General features: G+C 50.7%; 1 protein-coding gene across 1 annotated transcript in view; it reads left to right on the top strand.

Moving 5' to 3' along the window:
- LOC140904242 (uncharacterized) overlaps positions 1–21,388 on the top strand; it is a 165,802-nt gene that overhangs the window by 6,804 nt on the left and 137,610 nt on the right. The gene's annotated exons all lie outside the window — the stretch shown is intronic.

Genomic DNA, 21,388 nt, shown 5'->3' with positions numbered 1-21,388 from the left:
CACTACATGCAGTTCACAGCAACGGATACTTTGAGAAACCTGCTGGGTTAAGCAGGCCTTTTCCAGACTGACATTGGCCCAAAGTCTGCCTCAATTCAGCTGGTTTGGGACACATCTGTATCAAAGGAGTGGTTCACACCTGATTTGCCCAGAGACCTCAGGGGAGGTGTGGTAAGATAGGATAAGTAGGAATCAACAACAAAGTTAAAGATAAGGGTGAAAGACCATCACCTTGCAGGTCAACAAGCCTGTTCTGTTCATTCCCTTGGATGCATCTGTCACTGGTCACTCTCCAGAAGCACACTGGGCTCCATGGACCATTGAATCATAGAATCATAGAATATCAGGGTTGGAAGGGACCCCAGAAGGTCATCTAGTCCAACCCCCTGCTCAAAGCAGGACCAATTCCCAGTTAAATCATCCCAGCCAGGGCTTTGTCAAGCCTGACCTTAAAAACCTCTAAGGAAGGAGATTCTACCACCTCCCTAGGTAACGCATTCCAGTGTTTCACCACCCTCTTAGTGAAAAAGTTTTTCCTAATATCCAATCTAAACCTCCCCCACTGCAACTTGAGATTGGTCTGACTCTGTATGACCAATCTTGCATTCTTATGTAAGCCATCTACGGACTTGTCTACACTGGCAAGTTTCTGCACAGTAAAGCAGCTTTCTGCAGTGTAACTTCTCAGGTGTACGCACGGCCAAGCCACTTAGCGCGCAGAAACTGTGCAGTTGCAGCGCTGCAAAAAAACCACCCCAACGAGCAGCGTAGAGCTGTCTGCACCAGGGTTACAGCGGCGCGGTGCCGGTGTAGACACCCTGGTGGATTGCAGTGCTGCAATTGGCCTCCGGGAAGTGTCCCACAATCCCTGTTCTCGCCTCTCTGGTCATCAGTTTGAACTCTACTGCACTGCCCTCAGGTTACCAACCGTGAAACACCCCCCCCTTAAATTCCTTGGGAATTTTGAAAGTCCCCTCCCTGTTCGCTCGGTGATGCATGCAGTAGTCTCAGCGCATCTTTCCAGGTGACCATGCCTGCTCCATGCACCAGGTGATCCTCCACTTGGAGCAATGCCGAGCTGCTGGACCTCATCAGCATTTGGGGAGAGGAGGCTGTCCAGTCCCAGCTGTGCTCCAGCCATAGGAATTATGATACCTAAGGACAGATTTCATGATGCATGATAGAAAGGGGCCATGACAGGGACACACTGCGGTGCAGGGTCAAAGTGAAGGAGCTGTAGAACGCCTACCACAAGACGCAGGAGGCAAACTGCTGCTCCAGTGCTGCATAGCCATATTGGGGGCTAACTAACCCCAGCATCACAGCAAGGATCTTTCTAGCACCGGGAGAAAAAATATAAATGAGGGTCAAAGACACCACCACTTGTCCTCTCTGTTCCGTAATCTCAACACCTGGAAGATTGTCTGGAAGACAAAGACTTTGAACTGGGGATATTGGTCCCAGGCTGAGAGGGAATTCAGTTTGTGTATTAAGAACTCAACATTGCCTGGAGCAACCAGCAGGTGAGAAAAGGTTTTTGATCCAATTCTTGCTTAGTGTACTCAAATTAGAATTGAGACTGAGAGTCTATTTTCTTTTGTTATGTAACCATTTTTGACCTCTGTGCCCAAAAATTATACTCACTTAAAATCTATCTTTCTGTAGTTAATAAACTTATTTTAATGTTTTATACTTAGTAGTGAGTTTGTCCAAAGTGCTTGGGAAAGTTCCTCACATGACAAAGTCAGGTGCATGTCCACTTTATTTTTGATGAAGTGGCGAACTAATTAATCAGCTTACACTTTTCAAGAGAAGGCCATGAGCAGTGTAAGACAGTACATTTCTGAGGTGGAAGGCTGAGGGCTGGGGAGATATGCTGGTCTTTCTGTATAATTGAGGAGTGTCTTATAGCGCATTCATGCAACTTAGCTGGGTGCTTTGTAGCATGTTGTTGGCCAAATGATCATAGAATATCAGGGTTGGAAGGGACCTCAGGAGGTCATCTAGTCCAACCCCCTGGTCAAAGCAGGACCAATCCCCAACTAAGTCACCCCAGCCAGGGCTTTGTCAAGCCTGACCTTAAAAACCTCAAAGGAAGGAGATTCCACCACCTCCCTAGGTAACCATTCCAGTGCTTCACCACCCTCCTAGTGAAAAAGTTTTTCCTAATATCCAGCCTAAACCTCCCCCACTGCAACTTGAGACCATTACTCCTTGTTCTGTCATCTGCTACCATTGAGAATGGTCTAGATCTATCCTCTTTGGAACACCCCTTCAGGTAGTTGAAAGCAGCTATCATGCTTCTGCAGACTAAATAATCCCAGTTCCCTCAGCCTTTCCTCATAAGTCATGTGTTCCAGTCCCCTAATCATTTTTGTTGCCCTCACCTGGCCTCTTTCCAATTTTTGTACATCCTTCTTGTAGTGTGGGGCCCAAAACTGGACCCAGTACTCCAGATGAGGCCTCACCAATGCTGAATAGAGGGAAACGATCACGTCCCCCATTTCGCTGGCAGTGCTACTACTTATACAGCCCAAAATGCCGTTAGCCTTCTTGGCAACAAACCAGGTCGATGCAACCACTAGGCAAAGTAGGTGGCTGCCTAGGGCGCCAAGTGGTTGGGGGCAGCCAAAAGCATGCTCCAGGGAAGCGGTGGAGCAGAGGTGAGCTGGAGTAGAGGGGTGCAGGGAGGGCCGCCTGCAGCAACTAACGGGGGGGCAGCATGCAGGGGAACTGCTCCCCGCCCCAGCTCACCCCTGCTCCACCTCCTCCACTGAGCACGCCGCCCTGCTCTGCTTCTCTCCCTCCCAGGCTTGCAGCGCCAAACAGTTGATTGGCACCACAAGCCTGGGAGGTGGGAGAATCAGAACGGCGGTGGCGTGCTTGGGGAGGAGGTGGAGCAGAGGTGACCTGGGGTGGGGAGCTGCCGCATGGCTCCCCAGGCTGAAGGGAGAGAGAGGGGGGAGCAGGGAGCTGCTGCACAGCTCCCTGGGCCAAGGGGAGGGAGGGAGGGAGAGGGGAGCAGGGAGCTGCCTCATGGCTCCCTGGGCCAAGGGGAGGGAGTGGGGAGCAGGGAGCTGGGGCCCACACCATGGCCAGTCATGCCTTCTCGATGGCTGTGTAGTGTTGCTCCCGGAGTAGCAACTTCTTGCTCAGGTACATGATGGGGTGTCTCTCCCCCTTTTCATCCTTCTGCATTAACACCACATCCAGCCCCATGTCTGAGGTGTCAGTGAACACCATAAAGGGCTTGTGAAAGTCTGGATTTGCCAGAACTGGGCCACTGACCAGAGCCTCCTTCAACGCACAGAGAGCCCTGTGGCACTGCTCGGTCCAGACCATCTTGTCTGGCTTCCCCTTCTTGCATAGCTCGGTGATGGGGGTGGCTATGGCGCTAAAGCGGGGCACAAACCTTCGATAGTATCCTGCCACCCCAATTAAGGCTTGGTCCTGCTTTTTGGTTTGGGGAGCGGGCCAGTCTCTGATCACCTCCACTTTGGCTGGTTCCAGCTTTAGGCAGCCGCTCCCCACCTGATGGCCCAGGTAAGATACTTCAGCCATCCCCACCTTGCACTTCTCCGCTTTTACGTTCAGCCCCACCTCCTGGAGTCGATCCAGCACTTGTCTAACCGGGGACACATGGTCCTCCCAGGTCTGGCTAAAGACACAGCTGTCATCAATATGTACCATGGCAAAACGCTCCATCCCCCTCAGAAGCTGATCCACCAGGCTCTGGAAGGTGGCCGGCGCTCCCTTGAGACCAAAAGGCAGGGTCAGGAACTCATAGAGCCCCAGAGGGGTGATAAAGGCCGATTTCAGCTGGGCATCTGCATCCAGCGGCACTTGCCAGTAGACCTTTGTAAGATCCATGGTGGTAAGGTACCGGGCTCCTCCCAGTTTATCTAGGAGCTCGTCAGGCCTGGGCATGGGGTAGGCATCAGATACAGTGATGGCATTGAGCTTCCGATAGTCCACACAGAACTGGATCGACCTGTCCTTTTTGGGGACCAGCACCACCGGCGAGGCACAAGGGCTGGCAGATGGCTGAATCACCCCCCAAAGCCAGAATGTCCCTGACCTCTCTGTCCAGGTCCTGAGCAGTTTTCCCTGTGACTCAGAAGGGGGAGCATCTTATTGGCGGGTGTGATCTTGTCTGCACCCGGTTGACAGTCAGATTAGTGCGTTCAGGCTGGTTGGAAAACAGATGTCGGTACGGATGCAGCACCCATCTGATCTCAGCTTGCTGGGCAGGGGTTAGCTGATCCGAGAGGGGAATTGTTTCCGGGGGGAACCAGCTCTTGTCCCAGGGAATAGATCTACTAAAGGGTCATCTCCTTGCTCCTCTCAATGTCCACACACGGCCAACACAACATTCCCCCTGGCATAGTATGGCTTCATCATATTTACACGGTACACCTGGCGGTGGTGTGCCTGGTTCGACAGCTCCACCACATAGTTTACCTCATTTAGCTGCTTGACAACCTTGAAAGGGCCTTCCCAGGTGGCCAGTAGTTTGTTTTTTCTCACGGGGATGAGAACCATCACCTGATGCCCGGTGGCATAGGCGCGGGCCTGCGCTGTGCGTTCATACCAGGCCTTCTGCTTCCTCTGGGCTCTTGCTAAATTCTCTCTGGCCAGGCCCATGAACTCAGCAAGTCTTTCTCAGAAAGTCAGTTCATACTCCACCACGGATTCTCCTTCGGGAGTGGCCTTCCCCTCCCATTCATCTCTCATCAGGTCCAGGGGACCCCTTATCCTCCTTCCATATAATAGTTCGAAAGGTGAAAACCCAGTAGACTGCTGGGGTTCCTCCCTGTACGTGAACAACAAGTGAGGTAAGTACTTGTCCCAATCCTGCGGGTGCTGGTTCATAAAGGTTTTCAGCATCATCTGTAGCGTTCCGTTGAACCTCTCCACCAGCCCGTTCGATTGGGGGTGATATGCAGAGGCCCAGTTGTGTCAGAATCCAAATTTCTCCCACAAGCACCGGAGCAGGGCCGACATGAAGTTGGACCCTTGGTCTGTCAAGGCTTCCTTGGGGAACCCCACTCGGCTGAAAATAGTCAGCAGCACAACTGTCACGGTGTCTGCTTCAATGGAAGCTAAGGGCACTGCCTCGGGGTAGCAGGTGGGAAAATCTACCACCACCAGAATGTATTTCTTCCCTGACCGAGTTGTCTTGCTGAGAGGTCCCACTATGTCCATGGCCACCTTCTGGAAAGGCTCCTCTATGATGGGCAAGGGTCTCAAAGCTGCTTTCCCCTTGTCCCGGGCCTTGCCCACCCTCTGACAGGGGTCACAGGATCGGCAATACTGCTGGACAGTGGTACAGACCCCGGGCCAGTAAAAGTTCTGTAGCAACCTCTCCCGGGTGCGCCAGATTCCCTGGTGCCCTGTGAGGGGGATGTCATGGGCCAGGTACAGTAGCTTGTCGCGATACTTCTGGGGGACCACCAGCTGCCTCCTGATCCCACAGGACTCTACTTCCCTTGGGGGAGCCCATTCTCGGTACAGGAACCCCTTCTCCCACAGGAACCTCTCCTGGCAACCTCTCCCCATGATCTGTACTGCACTGAGGTCGGCCAGGTCCCTGAGCTTCCGCAAGGAGGGATCTTTCTGCAACTCTGCCTGGAATTCAGCAGCTGGGTAAGGGATGGGGACCAGTTCCCTCTCACCAGCTGCGTCTGAGGCCACAGCCTCTCTGAGCAATGCCCCTCGGCGCCCTCTCCCCTCCAGGGTAGGGTCCTGCACCTCGGGCAAGGTACCCTTTCCGAGGTCAGGGCGCAGTGCCCCTTGCCGGCTCTGGTTACGGGTCACAACCAGGGCAGTCTGGGGGTTGCTTGGCCAGTCCTCCAGGTCCCCTCCGATTAGCAAATGTTGGTTCATCCCCACGTCCTTGGGGGCCTCCTTGGCCCCCCCATTTCAGGTGTACCCTCGCTACAGGGACCTTGAATGGGGTCCCGCCCACCCCCGTCAGGGTCAGGTAGGTGTTGGGCATCACCCGATCTGGTGCCACGACTTCGGGCCGGGCCAGCGTCACCTCCTGTATCCCAGTATCCATTGACCTTCCTCCCATCCACCTCCAGGGGAACAAGGCACTCACTCTGCAGGGAGAGCCCCGTGCCCACCCTGTAAACAGAGAACCTTGAGTCCAGGGAATCCAGCCCCCCAGAGGAGCTGGCCTGGGGTCCTCCCCATCCTGAGCAGTTGATAAGCTGCCAGCCCCCCTTGCCTGGGAAGCCTGCCCCTCATTCACTGGGTCCCTACCCAGTTAACCCTGGGTGGGTTTGGTCTGCTCAGTCTGTCCCTGAGCTTGGGGCACTGGGTCCATATGTGGCCTCTCTGGCCACAGTAATAGCAGCCCATGTCCCGTTGGTCCCCTCGAGCCAGTCGGTTGGCCCTGACGCTGGATGTTCCCCTTGGGAAGGGGTTCTCCATATTCCCCCTTTGGGAGACCCCAGGGCATCTGTCCCTCTGCATCATGGAGGGCCTGTTCCTTTGGGACTCCTCCCTGCCACCCCCTGTCAGGCTCTTCACTAAGTCATCGGCCAGCCACCCTGTGTGTCGTGGGTTCTTTTGCTTTTTGTCCAGCAACCCTAGCATCAGTTTGGATGGGCACTGCTCATGCAGTTGCTCTAGTATGATCAGTTTAACCAGGTCCTCCTTCGTCTGGGCCCCCTCTGCCCATTTGGTGGCATATTCCTCCATGCGGATGGCTAGTTGCATATATGAGGCCTCTGGGGTTTTACACTGACTCCGGAACTTTTCCCGGTACATCTTGGGAGTCAGCCCAAACTCGCAGAGCAGGGCCTTTTTGAATAGTTCATAGTCCCCTTTCTCTGCTCCTTCCAGTCGGCGTACAATGCCATGGCCTTGGGGTCCAGTAAGGGGGTGAGAAACTGGAGCCTGTCCACAGGATCAACCTGGTGCAGGTCGCAGGCCATCTCAGAGGCATCCAGGAAGTCATCCATGTCCTCCCCCTCCTTATGCTGGGCCAGGATGCACTTGTCAAAGCTCCATGCAGTCCTGGGTCCCCCATCACTCACTGCAGCCGGGGGCTCGCCGCTCCTCAGCTTGGACAACTCCAGCTCATGCTGTATCTGCTTCTCTTCATGCTGTCTTTGTTTCTTCTTCTCCTCCAGCTCATGCTGTCGTTGCTTTTCCCGCTCTTCCCATTCCTCCTGCAGTTCCCACTGTCTGAGCTTCAACTCTCTCAGTTTTAGCTCCTTCTCCCAATGCAGCCACCTCAGCTCCAGGGATGGGGAGCTCTGTCGGGAGGCTCCCCTGCTGGCCGCGAGGGTCACAGTGCCCTCGGTATTCACTGGGCTCCTCCCAGCCCTTCCTCTAGGCATAGGTAGGAGGGGTCTTGGGAAGCCCTCACTCCCCACTGGGACAGACACTGGTGCCTGCACTGCATCTGCCAGGCTGCTTCCCTCAGAGACAGGGATTGGTTTGTTCTAGTGATCTCCCTCCTCCAGCTGGGAAATCAGCTGTTTTTTGGTGAGCCTCCCAATGCGCAGCCCCCTCTGCCTGCACAGCTCCACCAGGTTGCTCTTAAGGTGTTTGCTATACATTTCCTTGCTGGCAATTCGCAGGTCTCTGTGCTCGCCACTCCCCACAGTTTCTAGGGAGAACCCCTAGGGTGCCAGCCTTTCTCGAGGTCACCACCTCTTTGCCAGGGTCAAGCTGCAGACTCCTCCACCCCTGGGACTGCTCACTGCAATCCCCAGGGGGACCCTCTGTCACAGAGAGTGGGGGAGTCCGGGCCCTGCACCCCTTTTCCTGGGATTCACCGTGACTCTCAGTCAGTCAGTAAAACGGAAGGTTTATTGGACAATAGGAACAGTCTAAAACAGAGCTTGTGGGAGCTTAGACCCCAGCCTTGGGGTTCCCTGCATTCGACCACCCAGCCCAAAACTGAAACCAAAACCCCCCATCCCTCAGTCTCACTCCTCCTCCCCCCTGCTCCTCCTCCAGCCTTTGTCCAGTTTCGCAGGCAAAGATGTCGCCTGCGTCCAACCCCCTCTTGGCTCAGGTTACAGGCTCAGGTATCCTCACTCCCGTGGAGTCATCCCCTGCTCTCCCATCCCCCATGCAGACAGTCCCAGCAGAACTAGATGACGTTCCCCGGTCAATCCACCCCGCTCCCTGCTGCGTCACACCCTGTTACTGCAAAAGTCCTTCTCGTTGGTCACACACTCCCAGGGGTTAACAGCCCCCACCGAAACCGCTCCTCTCTGAGCCTTCAGCATGCCTGGTCCTCGTCAATCCCCCTTCGGTTTACTGCTCCCCCATCACTTACTGCAGGAAGCGCCGTCCATGGGGTGCAGTAGATCCCACCTTTACCACCAGTTGTCACTGAGTTTGGGGGACTCAGGGCCCTGCACCCTCACTTTCTGTGATTCACCGTGACTCTCTGCCATCCAGTAACACAGAAAGTTTATTAGATGACAGGAACATGGTTCCAAGCAGGGCTTGCAAGTACAACCAGGACCCCTCAGCCAGGTCCCTCTGGGAGGCAAGGAGCTTAGAACCCAGACTTGGGGTTCCCTGCATCTTCACAGCCAGCCCAAAACTGAGACTCAACTCCTGCAGTCTCACTCCTCCTCCCCCCCTGGTTCCTCCTCCAGCCTTTGTCCAGTTTCCCGGGCAAAGGTGTCACCTGGGTCCAACCCCCTCCCAGCTCAGGTTACAGGCTCAGGTCTCCTCACTCAAGTGGAGTCATCCCCTGCTCTCCTATCCCCCATGCAGACAGTCCCAGCAGAACTAGATGACATTCCCTGGTCAATCCACCCCGCTCCCTACTGCATCATACTTGGCCTTTGTTAAGAAGGGCCCTGTAGTGCATGGGATTGAAGAGGCAACTTCCTGACATGCCCACTGGCTCTGCAGGGTGTAGGAAGAAAGGCCTCTGGATATGCAGATTGGAAGGTATGAGATGCACTGTCCTAGGGTTGGGGGTCCCAAGAGAAGGAGGTGGGTGGTGGTGGTCAGGGACTCTCTCCTCAGGGGGACTGAGTCATCTATCGGCTGCCCCGACTGGGAAAACCGAGAATTCTGCTGCTTGCCAGGAGCTAAGATTCACAATGTGATGGAGAGACTGCCGAGACTCATCAAGCACTCTGATCGCTACCCCTTCCTGCTTCTCCACTTGGGCACCAATGATACTGCCAAGAATGACCTTGAGCGAACCACTGTGGACTACGTGGCTCTGGGAAGAAGGATAAAGGAATTTGAGGTGCAAGTGGTGTTCTTGTCCGTCCTCCCTGTGGAAGGAAAAGGCCTGGGTAGAGACCGTTGAATCGTGGAAGTCAACGAATGGCTACGCAGGTGGTGTCGGAAGGAAAGCTTTGGATTCTTTGACCATGGGATGGTGTTCCAAGAAGGAGGAGTGCTAGGCAGACGGGCTCCACCTAATGAAGAGAGGGAAGAGCATCTTCGCAAGCAGGCTGGCTAACCTAGTGAGGAGGGCTTTAAACTAGGTTCACTGGGGGAAGGAGACCAAAGCCCTGAGGTAAGTGGGGAAGTGGGATACTGGGAGGATGCACGAGCAGGAGAGTGTGAGAGGGAAGGGCTTCTGCCTCATACTGAAAAAGAGGGACGATCAGTGAGTTATCTCAAGTGCCTATACACAAATGTAAGAAGCCTGGGAAACAAGCAGGAAGAACTGGAAGTCCTGGCACAGTCAAGGAATTAAGATGTGACTGGAATAACAGAGACTTGGTGGGATAACTCACATGACTGGAGTACTGTCATGGATGGATATATACTGTTCAGGAAGGACAGGCAGGGCAGAAAAGGTGGGGGAGTTGCACTGTATGTAAGGGAGCAGTATGACTTCTCAGAGCTCAAGTATGAAACTGCAGAAAAGCCTGAGAGTCTCGGGATTAAGTTTAGAAGTGTGAGCAACAAGGGTGGTGGTGGGAGTCTGCTATGGACCACCGGACCAGCGGGATGAGGTGGATGAGGCTTTCTTCTGGCAACTCACGGAAGTTACTCGATCGCACGCCCTGGTTCTCATGGGAGACTTCACTCACCCTGATATCTGCTTGGGAGAGCAATACAGCGGTGCACAGAAAATCCAGGAAGTTTTTGGAAAGTGTAGGGGACAATTTCCTGGTGCAAGTGCTGAAGGAACCAACTAGGGGCAGAGGTCTTCTTGACCTGCTGCTCACAAACCGGGAAGAATTAGTAGGGGAAGCAAAAGTGGATGGGAACCTGGGAGGCACTGACCATGAGATGGTCGAGTTCAGGATCCTGACACAGGGAAGAAAGGAGAGCAGCAGAATACGGACCCTGGACTTCAGAAAAACAGACTTTGACTCCCTCAGAGAACTGATGGGCAGGATCCCCTGGGAGAATAACATGAGGGGGAAAGGAGTCCAGGAGAGCTGGCTGTATTTTAAAGAATCCTTATTGAGGTTACAGGGACAAACCATCCCGATGTGTAGAAAGAATAGTAAATATGGCAGGCGACCAGCTTGGCTTAACAGTGAAATCCTTGCTGATCTTAAACACAAAAAAGAGGCTTACAAGAAGTGGAAGATTGGACAAATGACCAGAGAAGAGTATAAAAATATTGCTCGAGCATGCAGGAGTGAAATCAGGAAGGCCAAATCACACCTGGAGTTTCAGCTAGCAAGAGATGTTATGAGTACCAAGAAGGGTTTCTTCAGGTATGTTAGCAACAAGAAGAAAGTCAAGGAAAGTGTGGGCCCCTTACTGAATGAGGGAGGTTTCAGAGTAACAGCCATGTTAGTCTGATGAAGTGAGCAGTAGCTCACGAAAGCTTATGCTCAAATAAATTGGTTAGTCTCTAAGGTGCCACAAGTACTCCTTTTCTTTTGAATGAGGGAGGCAACCTAGTGACAGAGGATGTGGAAAAATCTAATGTACTCAAAGCTTTTTTTTGCCTCTGTCTTCATGAACAAGGTCAGCTCCCAGACTACTGCACTGGGCAGAACAGCATGGGGAGGAGGTGACCAGCCCTCTGTGGAGAAAGAAGTGGTTCGGGACTATTTAGAAAAGCTGGATGAGCACAAGTCCATGGGGCCGGATGCGCTGCATCCAAGAGTGCTAAAGGAGTTGGCGGATGTGATTGCAGAGCCATTGGCCATTATCTTTGAACACTCATGGCGATCGGGGGAAGTCCCGGACAACTGGAAAAAAGTCAATGTAGTGCCCATCTTTAAAAAAGGGAAGAAGGAGGATCCAGGGAACTACAGGCCAGTCAGCCTCACCTCAGTCCCTGGAAAAATCATGGAGCATGTCCTCAAGGAATCAATTCTGAAGCACTTAGAGGAGAAGAAAGTGATCAGGAACAGTCAGCATGGATTCACCAAGGGCAAGTCATGCCTGACTAATCTAAATGCCTTCTATGACAAGATAACTGGCTCTGTGGATGAAGGGAAAGCTTTGGATGTGTTGTTCCTTGACTTCAGCAAAGCTTTTGACACGGTCTCCCACAGTATTCTTGCCAGGAAGTTAAAGAAGTATGGGCTGGATGAATGGACTATATGATGGATAGAAAGCTGGCTAGATTGTCAGGCTCAACGGGTAGTGATCAATGGCTCCATCTCTAGTTGGCAGCCAGTGTCAAGTGGAGTGCCCCAGAGGTTGGTCCTGGGGCCGGTTTTGTTCAGTATCTTCATAAATGATCTGGAGGATGATGTGGATTGCACCCTCAGCAAGTTTGCAGATGACACTAAACTGGGAGGAGTGGTAGATACACTGGAGGGTAGGGATAGGATACAGGGGGACCTAGACAAATTGGAGGATTGGGCCAAAAGAAATCTGATGAGGTTCAACAAGGACAAGTGCAGAGTCCTGCACTTAGGACGGAAGAATCCAATGCACCGCTACAGACTAGGAACCGAATGGCTCAGCAGCAGTTCTGCAGAAAAGGACCTAGGGGTGACAGTGGACGAGAAGCTGGATATGAGTCAACAGTGTGCCCTTGTTGCCAAGAAGGCCAATGGCATTTTGGGATGTATAAGTAGGGGCATTGCCAGCAGATCGAGGGACGTGATCGTTCCCCTCTATTCAACATTGGTGAGGCCTCATTTGGAGTACTGTGTCCAGTTTTGGGCCCCACACTACAAGAAGGATGTGGAAAAATTGGAAAGAGTCCAGCGGAGGGCAACAAAAATTATTAGGGGACTGGTTTCAGAGTAACAGCCGTGTTAGTCTGTATTCGCAAAAAGAAAAGGAGTACTTGTGGCACCTTAGAGACTAACCAATTTATTTGAGCATGAGCTTTCGTGAGCTACAGCTCACTTCATCGGATGACTTATGAGGAGAGGCTCAGGGAACTGGGATTGTTTAGTCTGCGGAAGAGAAGAATGAGGGGGGATTTGATAGCTGCTTTCAACTACCTGAAAGGTGGTTCCAAAGAGGATGGATATAGACTGTTCTCAGTGGTAGCTGATGACAGAACAAGGAGTAATGGTCTCAAGTTGCAGTGAGGGAGGTTTAGGTTGGATATTAGGAAAAACTTTTTCACTAGGAGGGTGGTGAAACACTGGAATGCGTTACCTAGGGAGGTGGTGGAATCTCCTTCCTTAGAAGTTTTTAAGGTAAGGCTTGACAAAGCCCTGGCTGGGATGATTTAATTGGGGATTGGTCCTGCTTTGAGTAGGGGGTTGGACTAGATGACCTCCTGAGGTCCCTTCCAACCCTGATATTCTATGATTCTATGATATGTACCAGGTTCCTCCTGTAGCCAAGCGATGTGATTTCTGCAGAGACCCTGAAATTATTTCACCATCAGATTTTGGTGCTCACCCAGCGCTTGGGTTTCCTTTGAGGGAGCCATGAGGAGGATGGGGCTTAGGCCCCCCTGGCTGGAGAGGGGTGCAGGTGTCGGGGCTGCTGACCAGGATCTGGAGAAGTGTGACAGGTCTGCAAGAGGAGTGGAGTTGGAGGAGGAGTATGTGTCTGCAGTGCCTGGGGGAGGCCTGTACCTCTCCCAGGCAGAAGTTATTTGTGCGTTGCCAGTTCCTGGTAGTCTTGGGTCCAGCCTAGTGTTGGAGGAGGAGGAGAGAGTGGAATTGGTGGAGCTGGGAGTGGAGCGCCAGGAGCTGCTCACCCCGCCTTGGGGGCACTTGTGGGGACTGAGCTCTCTTTGGGTAGGGGTAGTGGTGGGACCCCAGAGGATAGGGAGCAACAGTCTGGGCTCATTCACCCAGCTCCCCTTATGGGGAGAGCACTGACTCAATGGTGAGCACCATACCTGTTGGTCAGCCCCGCAGTGTCCTGGGACCTGACATGAGACTGGGAGCACTTGCAGGTGACCGAGCAGGGTAAGCCTCTCGAGCGGCAGGTGTTGTTAGAGGTCAGGGCCCTGAGACGGCTGAACTGGAAGGCAGGAGAACAGAGCAGAGTTCCAGACTGGTGCCAGTGGTGGGGTTCCAACCAGAGGGTCCCCCGCCAGCCAAGAGGAAATCCTACATAGCGGCAGCCTCTCTTTCAGTAACCACAGTGTGTTTGGCAGTGGTGATTGCAGGACTGCAGCCATCCGTCTCCTTGCAGCAGCAGCAGCACGTGGTTTGGCTATGGTACACAAGGGTTTCAAGTGGGTGCCCCATGTGGGACTTTGTAGTGGGCATTTTGCTGCTCTGCTCCTTGGGCTTTATCCCTCGGCAGCTGGGGTCAGTGGTTCACCTGCCAGACAGTAGGGAATTTGACGTTAGTTTCCATTCAGTCAAGGAGTCCGAGCAGTTCTTGGAGAAGTTGGGGGAGAAAGCCCCCATAGAGCAGGTGTGGGTGGGATTAGTTGCCATCCCCTTTTTCAAGCCTGTGGTGAAGACAGTGACCATATTTTTCCACACAGCTGTGGTATGGGAGGAGGATGTTTGCACCCGGCTGGAGTGTTATACTCAAGTGCTCCGGGCCCCAGATAGGGTGTATGACAAATAAGGGGTTTGGATGGGTGAATTTCAGAGGAAAATTGAGCTTTTGAGGGATAAGTGTGAATAATTAAGGCATTGGTATCACATTCAGGCATTGGTATTGGTTCCTTAAGGTTTCTGTTATACACACAGGGACCTTAGGGGGTTGGCCCGGTTACCATGCATTGCTAGAGATTGCATTTTCCTTTTTTTTTTTGTGATATTTCCAACAGAATTTCTGTCTGTGATTTCATTTTGCTTTGTATAACCATGTTTTTGACTGGATCTGATATTTTAATAAACAGAAAACAAAAAGCAAAATGCCTCAGGGGCTGGAGGGAGGAGCAGGCTGGGCTGCAAAGATAGAGGGAGCAGCAGGTTTTCTGTTTTGTTTCCGACTCGCCTTTTCTTGACTAGTTTCTTTTCTGCACCAACTTGTTGCTCTTCCTTGTGAGCCTGGCAAGCTCAGTCTGCAGAGCACCAGACTTTTAATCTGAGGATCCAGGGTACAAGTCCCTGCTCAAGTAGGGATCCATTCCCCACAAGCTTCAAACATTATCTCTTTTGAACCCTTCTTGACATTACTTATTTTCTTCAGATTTTGCCCTTTCCTAGGAAGGGCCCTTTAAGTGCGTGGGACTGAAAGGGCAACTTCCTGACCTGCCTACTAGCCTCGCAGTCTGGAGGAAGAGAGACCTAATGTTCTTATGCAAAGCGCTCGGGCCCTAAATCTTAGTTGTTTGCTATTTCTCCTAGATAGCTGTTCATGGAAGTGGGAGTTCTGTCTTGTTGCCTCTGCTTTTGCCTTTAAGTGAATTTGCTGACTGGGACGCAGGATTTGGGGAATGTTTGGAGCTTTTGCTCCTTATTGAGTGCTCTCTCCTGCAGCAGGACAAGGGGCGCTCTACCCAGAGCCAAGAAAGAAATCCACCTTCAGCGTTTGCTGCTCATCCAGGGCCTGCTTTTCTTGGAGGGAGCAGCTTTTAGGCTTGGGCTGAGACCATCCCTTCACCTCCCCCCGCCACCGTCTGGTTACTGCTGCTGCTGTTGGGGCTAGTTCCCAGAGCTGGAGGAGCATAAGAGGTATGCAATTGGGGTGGAGTTGAAAGAGCATGTTTCTGATGTGCCTGGGGGTACTCCATGCCTTTTCCAGAAGCTAGGGTGAAGCTCAGTATTGTAGCCTGAATTCTCAGGCCACCAAGAGGAGAAGTTTTTCCCTTCCCTTTAGATCCCTTCAAACCGGATCCACAACCTCAGCTGGCCCTTACCAGGGTGAGCCAGACGGGGGCCCTGGAATGCCTAGCAAGCTCCACCCACTCATAAACACCCCCCAGTTAGGTGATCCCTCCTGCAACCACATGGCCCTCATACACACTCCCAAAAAGCCTGCATGGGGGAGTTTATTTTCCCTTGAGTGCTACAGGATTCAGCTGGCCCTTAGACTGCAGCCCACCTCAACTGAGCCCCTGTGAGAACCAGAGGTTAAACTGAGAGTGAGCCAATAGGGCTCTGCAGAGGAGTGGCAGCCCATGGTGCTCATTGGAAGATTTTTGAGTGTATATCCCTTTCATACACCGAACTAATACAATCACGAATACACCTCACTAAGGCAAAACTACTATAAACACCACTTAGCTAACTAAGGGTTAAACAACAATGTTACCAAGTTTGGGTCAAATCAATGGATTAACAATGATGTTGCATTGGAACCAGGTCAGCAGTTTAGTCAAATCATCAGATTAATACAGCAGAAAATCCACCCTTATAAATCCTAAAACAGAGAATTGAAACCAACCAGTGCAATCCATCTTGAGCTAATTGAATATTTCTGAGTATTAATATATTACTGAATATTACTGAAATCAAATTATTGCTTACTTTTAAGCCACAACCTAAGAGCCAATTAAAGCTTCCTCCTCACTGCAACACCAAGATAGACCTTATTGAGCCTGTTATAAGTAGAAGTTTTAAAGATCTCAATGAACAATTTATGTTCGACCGCTTAGTTTCTTTGAACCCTTTCACAGATGAGGAATGTGCATTTAATGATTTAATAGGGCAGAGGTTTAGGGCTATTTAGATTTGGGGAGTGTGCGTGTGCACACACACAATACTAGAAAGTCTGGGATATTAATGAAGACCAAAAAATGGAAAAAGGAACCATAATTTACTAAATTGACAAGGGGTTAGAATTCTGCAGCTCTCTCACTTTTTGGATTCAAGTGGAATAGGAGCTGTAACTGCACCGAAGGAAACAGGTGATTGTATAGCTGGCCTGGTGTGTCAGGATAGTGTGTTTTATTAAGTGCACAAAACTAGTCAAGGCTGATGTAAATGTCATGACTTCCTTCACCAGGGGGAACAGTCTCTCTTGGAAGGCTTGATGCCCTGAAAGGCAAAGGATGTCCACCTTTACCATGATCTTTATGGTTGTCAGTTACACCTTACCGTGCCTTCCGGAACGTCTCCTGGTAAATCAAGTGTGAAGTACACCTTGGATACAGACAACACATCCCACTCCAGTTGATGTGTGGCCGTCTTTTGGCCAGTATCTGTTTGGAAAAGTGATGCTTAACCCAGCAGCTTTCTTAAGATATCTGCTGTTGCAAACCACTCGCACTGTGTATGTGTGAACCCCAAAGATCTCAAAAATGAAAGAAAAACAAGGCCAGTTTTGAGGAAGTTCCCATAATCAGGCCTCAGGGTTGAAGAGCTGTGCTCTAACAGCAGGGGCCTCCTCAAAAAGAAAAGGGGCCTCAGCAGCCATACAAATAGTTACTTGAAACAAATTCACAGAAAAGCTACCATTATTGAGACATCTCCTGACCGATGTGACATCTTTGCTTTGCAAACAAAAGAACTGGGACACTCAGGCTCAGTCTGCAGAGTTAAATTGACATAAGGCAGCTTATGTCAACCTAGTAATGTTGCAACTACACTAGAGTGTCTTTCCCACTGATGTCATTTGCCGACTACGTTGACTTAAAACGCCACCTCCATGAGAGGCGTCCTGCTTAAGTTGATGTAGTTATGTCGACGCAGCACCACTGTAGACACTGCGTTGCTTATGTCAACTGAAGTGGCCTCCAGGAGGTATCCCACAATGCCCCACTGACTGCTCTGGTCACCATTTTGAACTCTGCTGCCCAGCAGCCAGGTACACAGGAATAAACCCCTCCCCTGTTTGAAGGACTGCAATTTTTTTGAATTTCCATTTCCTGTTTGCTCAGCATGGAGCGCTCACCTGGCAACTGCCCAGCTGAGCATGCCGGCTACACGCTCCAAACATGTCCAGCCTGGAGTACAGAGGAGGTGGTGGATCTCCTGGGCTTGTGGGAGAAGAGGCACAGGTCTGATCAAGCCGTAGAACTGTGGACATCTACAAGCAGATTGCTCAGGGCATGGGGGAGAAGAGCTACAAGAGGGACCCACAGTAGTGCTGCATGAACATCAAGGAGTTGCGGCAGGCATACCAGAAGGCAAGGGAGGCAAGCAGTCACTGCAGACAAGCTACTTTTACAAGGAGCTCCATGCTATCCTCTGCAGTGACACCCCCTTCCCCAAGACCCCCAGGGATACATCAGAGGAGTTAGAGACTAACCAATTTATTTGAGCATAAGCTTTCGTGAGCTACAGCTCACTTCATCGGATGCATGGACTAATTTGACTAATCTAATGTAGCTCACGAAAGCTTATGCTCAAATAAATTGGTTAGTCTCTAAGGTGCCACAAGTCCTCCTTTTCTTTTTGTGAATACAGACTAAGACGGCTGCTACTCTGAAACCTATCAGAGGAGTTGGAATCACAGGCTACCACAGGCAACGCTGCGGAGGAAGTTTTGAATAAGGAAGAGGAGGATGAGAATGGGGGACAGGTGAGTGGGGGAATCCATTGTCGTGACGAGACAGGAGCTGTTTGTAAACCCAGAGCAGTTTATCCAGTTGCAACACTCCAGCATGGGCGAGCGTGGTGTGGGGCAAGGAACCTCTGGTAAGTATGCAGTTTGCATTGGTATTGCAGGGACACATCTCATTTACTGTTTTTTTATTCATGTTAAAAGAGTTAGTGAAATAATCAGTGGAGGTACAGTGGCTATCTGCTTCTCATTCAAATGATCACATAATTAGTCTCTTACTCTTTAACCAATAACTTCAGCTATAATCAGAGGGGTAGCCATGCTAGTCTGTATCCACAAAAACAACAAGGAGTCTGGTGGCACCTGAAAGACTAACAAATTTGTTAGGGCATAAACTTTTGTGGGTAAAAAACCCACTTCTACAGATGCATCAGAAGCATCTGAAGAAGTGGGGTTTTTTTACCCATTAAAGCTTATGCCCTAATAAATCTGTTAGTCTTTAAGGTGCCGCCAGACTCCTCGTTGTTTTCACCTACAATTTTATTTTCATTGGTAACAATAACATATTCAAAGATCACAAAATCCTGTCATACATGTTAGTTTTCTTTTAATCCCTGCTGCCAACAACTGAACCTTGGCTCAAGTTGTGGTTTGTCCCAACGTAGGTCCCAACCACTTCTGTGAGTTCATATATCTCTGGTTCTTCTGCCATGTGTGTTGGTGGAAGGGGTCTCCTAGGTGGGAATGTTTGCATCATGAGGAAAAATACCTCTCTCTTATTTTCACTCTTTTAAATCTTTCAGAGTAGGAGGAGGTAGAGGAGAAGTGATGTTAACACATAAAAATGAGAGAAATCTGATGTACACTTAAGACATTTATTGGTATAACTACGTTACTCAGGGGTGTGAAAAATCCACACCACTGAGCAACATACATACACCACGCTAACCCCCTGTGTGGATGGCGCTACGTCAGCGGGAGCGCTTCTCCTGCCAACATAGCCACCGCTGCTTGCGGGGGCTGGACTAATCAAGTCCGACGGGAGAGCTCTCTCTCCTTGGCAGAGAGCGTCTGTAATAACAATGCTAGACCAGCACAGCTACATTGGTGCAGCTGCGCCAACATCAGCTTTATTGTGTAGCCGTTGCGTCAGACACAAAACCAGAGAATCAGGACTCAACATGCAAGTATCCTGTGGTCTGAAATTGGAGCCCGACACATTCATTGCCTGACTGGTCACCATCATTTCTACAGCCTGAAAGTCCTTGTTACACACTCAGGCAATACCATCGAATTGTGTCCACAGTACCCCAGATTCGACCCGGCAAGGCCAATTTAAGCGCTAATCCACTTGTCATGGATGGAGTAAGGAAATCAATTTTAAGAGCCCTTTAAGTCGAAAAAAAGGGCTTCATCGTGTGGACGGGTGCAGGTTTACATCGATTTAACGCTGCTAAATTCGACCTAAAGTCATAGTGTAGACCAGGGCTCAGGCTCAACAGAGTTAAGTTGACATAAGGCAGCTTATGTCAAGCTAATAATGTGGCATCTACACTAGAGTGTCTTTCCCGCTGATGTCATTTGCCGACTACATTGACTTAAAATGCCACCTCCATGAGAGGCGTCCTGCTTAAGTTGATGTAGTTATGTCGACACAGCACCACTGTAGACGCTGCGTTGCTTATGTCAACTGAAGTGGCCTCCAGGAGGTATCCCACAATGCCCCACTGTGACTGCTCTGGTCACCAATTTGAACTCTGCTGCCCAGCAGCCAGGTACACAGGAATAAGCCCGTCCCCTGTTTGAAGGACTGCAATTTTTTTGAATTTCCATTTCCTGTTTGCTCAGCATGGAGCGCTCACCTGGCAACTGCCCAGCTGAGCATGCCGGCTACATGCTCCAAACATGTCCAGCCTGGAGGACAGAGGAGGTGGTGGATCTCCTGGGCCTGTGGGAGAAGAGGCACAGGTCTGATCAAGCTGAAGAACTCTGGACATCTACAAACAGATTGCTCGGGGCATGGGGGAAAAGGTCTACAAGAGGGACCCGCAGCAGTGCTGCGTGAACATCAGGGAGTTATGGCAGGCATACCCGAAGGCAAGGGAGGCAAGCAGTCACTGCAGACATGCTGCTTTTACAAGGAGCTGCATGCTATCCTCTGCAGTGACACCCCCTTCCCCAAGAGTCCCGGGGATATATCAGAGGAGTTGGAATCAGAGGCCGCTGCAGGCAACCCTGGAGAGGAAGTTTTGGACAAGGAAGAGGAGGATGAGAATGGGGGACAGGTGAGTTGGGGAATCCATTGTTGTGGCAAGCCAGGAGCTGTTTGTAACCCCAGAGCAGTCCATCCAGTTGCAGCACTCCAGCATGGGCGAGCGTGGTGTGGGGCAAGGAACCTCCGGTAAGTATGCAGTTTGCATTGGTATTGCAGGGACACATCTCATTTACTGGGTTTTTTTATTTGTGTTACAAGAGTTAGCCACTGTACCTCAGCTGATTATTTCACTATCTGCTTCTCTTTCAGATGATCACATAATTAGTCTCTTACTCTTTAACCAATAACTTCAGCTATAATTTTAATTTTCATTGGTAACAATAACATATTCAAAGATCACAAATTCTTGTCATATATGTTAGTTTTCTTTTAATCTCCATTGCTAACAACTGAACCCTTGGGTCAAGCTGTGGTTTGTCCCAATGCAGGTGCCTCCCACTTCTGTGAGTTCATATATCTCTGGATCTTCTGCCATGTGTGCTGGTGGAAGGAGTCTCCTAGGTGGGAATGTTTGCATCATGAGGAAAAACACCTCTCTCTTCTTTTCACACTTTTTAATCTTTAAAAGTAGGAGGAGGTAGAGGAGAAATGATATTAATGCACAAAACACAAGAGAAAACTGACGTCTGGTCTACACTTAAGACATTTATCAGTATAACTACGTTACTCAGGGGTGTGAAAGATCCACACCGGTGAGCAACATACATACACCACCCTGTGTAGATGGCGCTACGTCAGCGGGAGCGCTTCTCCTGCCAACGTAGCCACCGCCGCTTGCGGGGGCTGGACTAATCAAGTCCGACGGGAGAGCTCTCTCTCCTTGGCAGAGCGCGTCTGTAATAACAATGCTAGACCAGCACAGCTACATCGGTGCAGCTGCGCCAACATCAGCTTTATTGTGTAGCCGTCGCGTCAGACACAAAACCAGAGAATCAGGACTCAGCATGCGAGTATCCTGTGGTCTGAAATTGGAGCCCAACACATTCATTGCCTGACTGGTCACCATCATTTCTACAGCCTGAAAGTCCTTGTTACCCACTCAGGCAGCCAGTTTGGGCTCCATGGGGAAGGAATGTCCTATGAAGGACTCTCTGTCTTTGCCTCATGAAACTTTGGATTGAAATAGCAAAGGGCAATTCTTCCCAATCTAACCATGGCATCCTTTGGGATTGTAATCCGTGCTACTGAACTAGGAAGTGGTATTCCAAAAACAGTTTTACCTGGGCCATAGTTCACCACAGCTTCCTTTTCTGGGGTGAAAACCAACAACTATGTGCCTACTATTTCTACTCAAGTTCTTGCCAAATCCTTGGTCTTGGTTAGGGTAAATTTGCACGTCTCCAGTGGAGAATTCTTTACCAAACCTTG

Source organism: Lepidochelys kempii, chromosome 28 (genome assembly GCF_965140285.1).
Source record: "Lepidochelys kempii isolate rLepKem1 chromosome 28, rLepKem1.hap1, whole genome shotgun sequence".
NCBI lineage: Eukaryota > Metazoa > Chordata > Testudines > Cheloniidae > Lepidochelys > Lepidochelys kempii.
The sequence above is the reverse complement of the archived record's forward strand: the minus strand, read 5'-3'. Positions and strand labels throughout refer to the sequence as shown.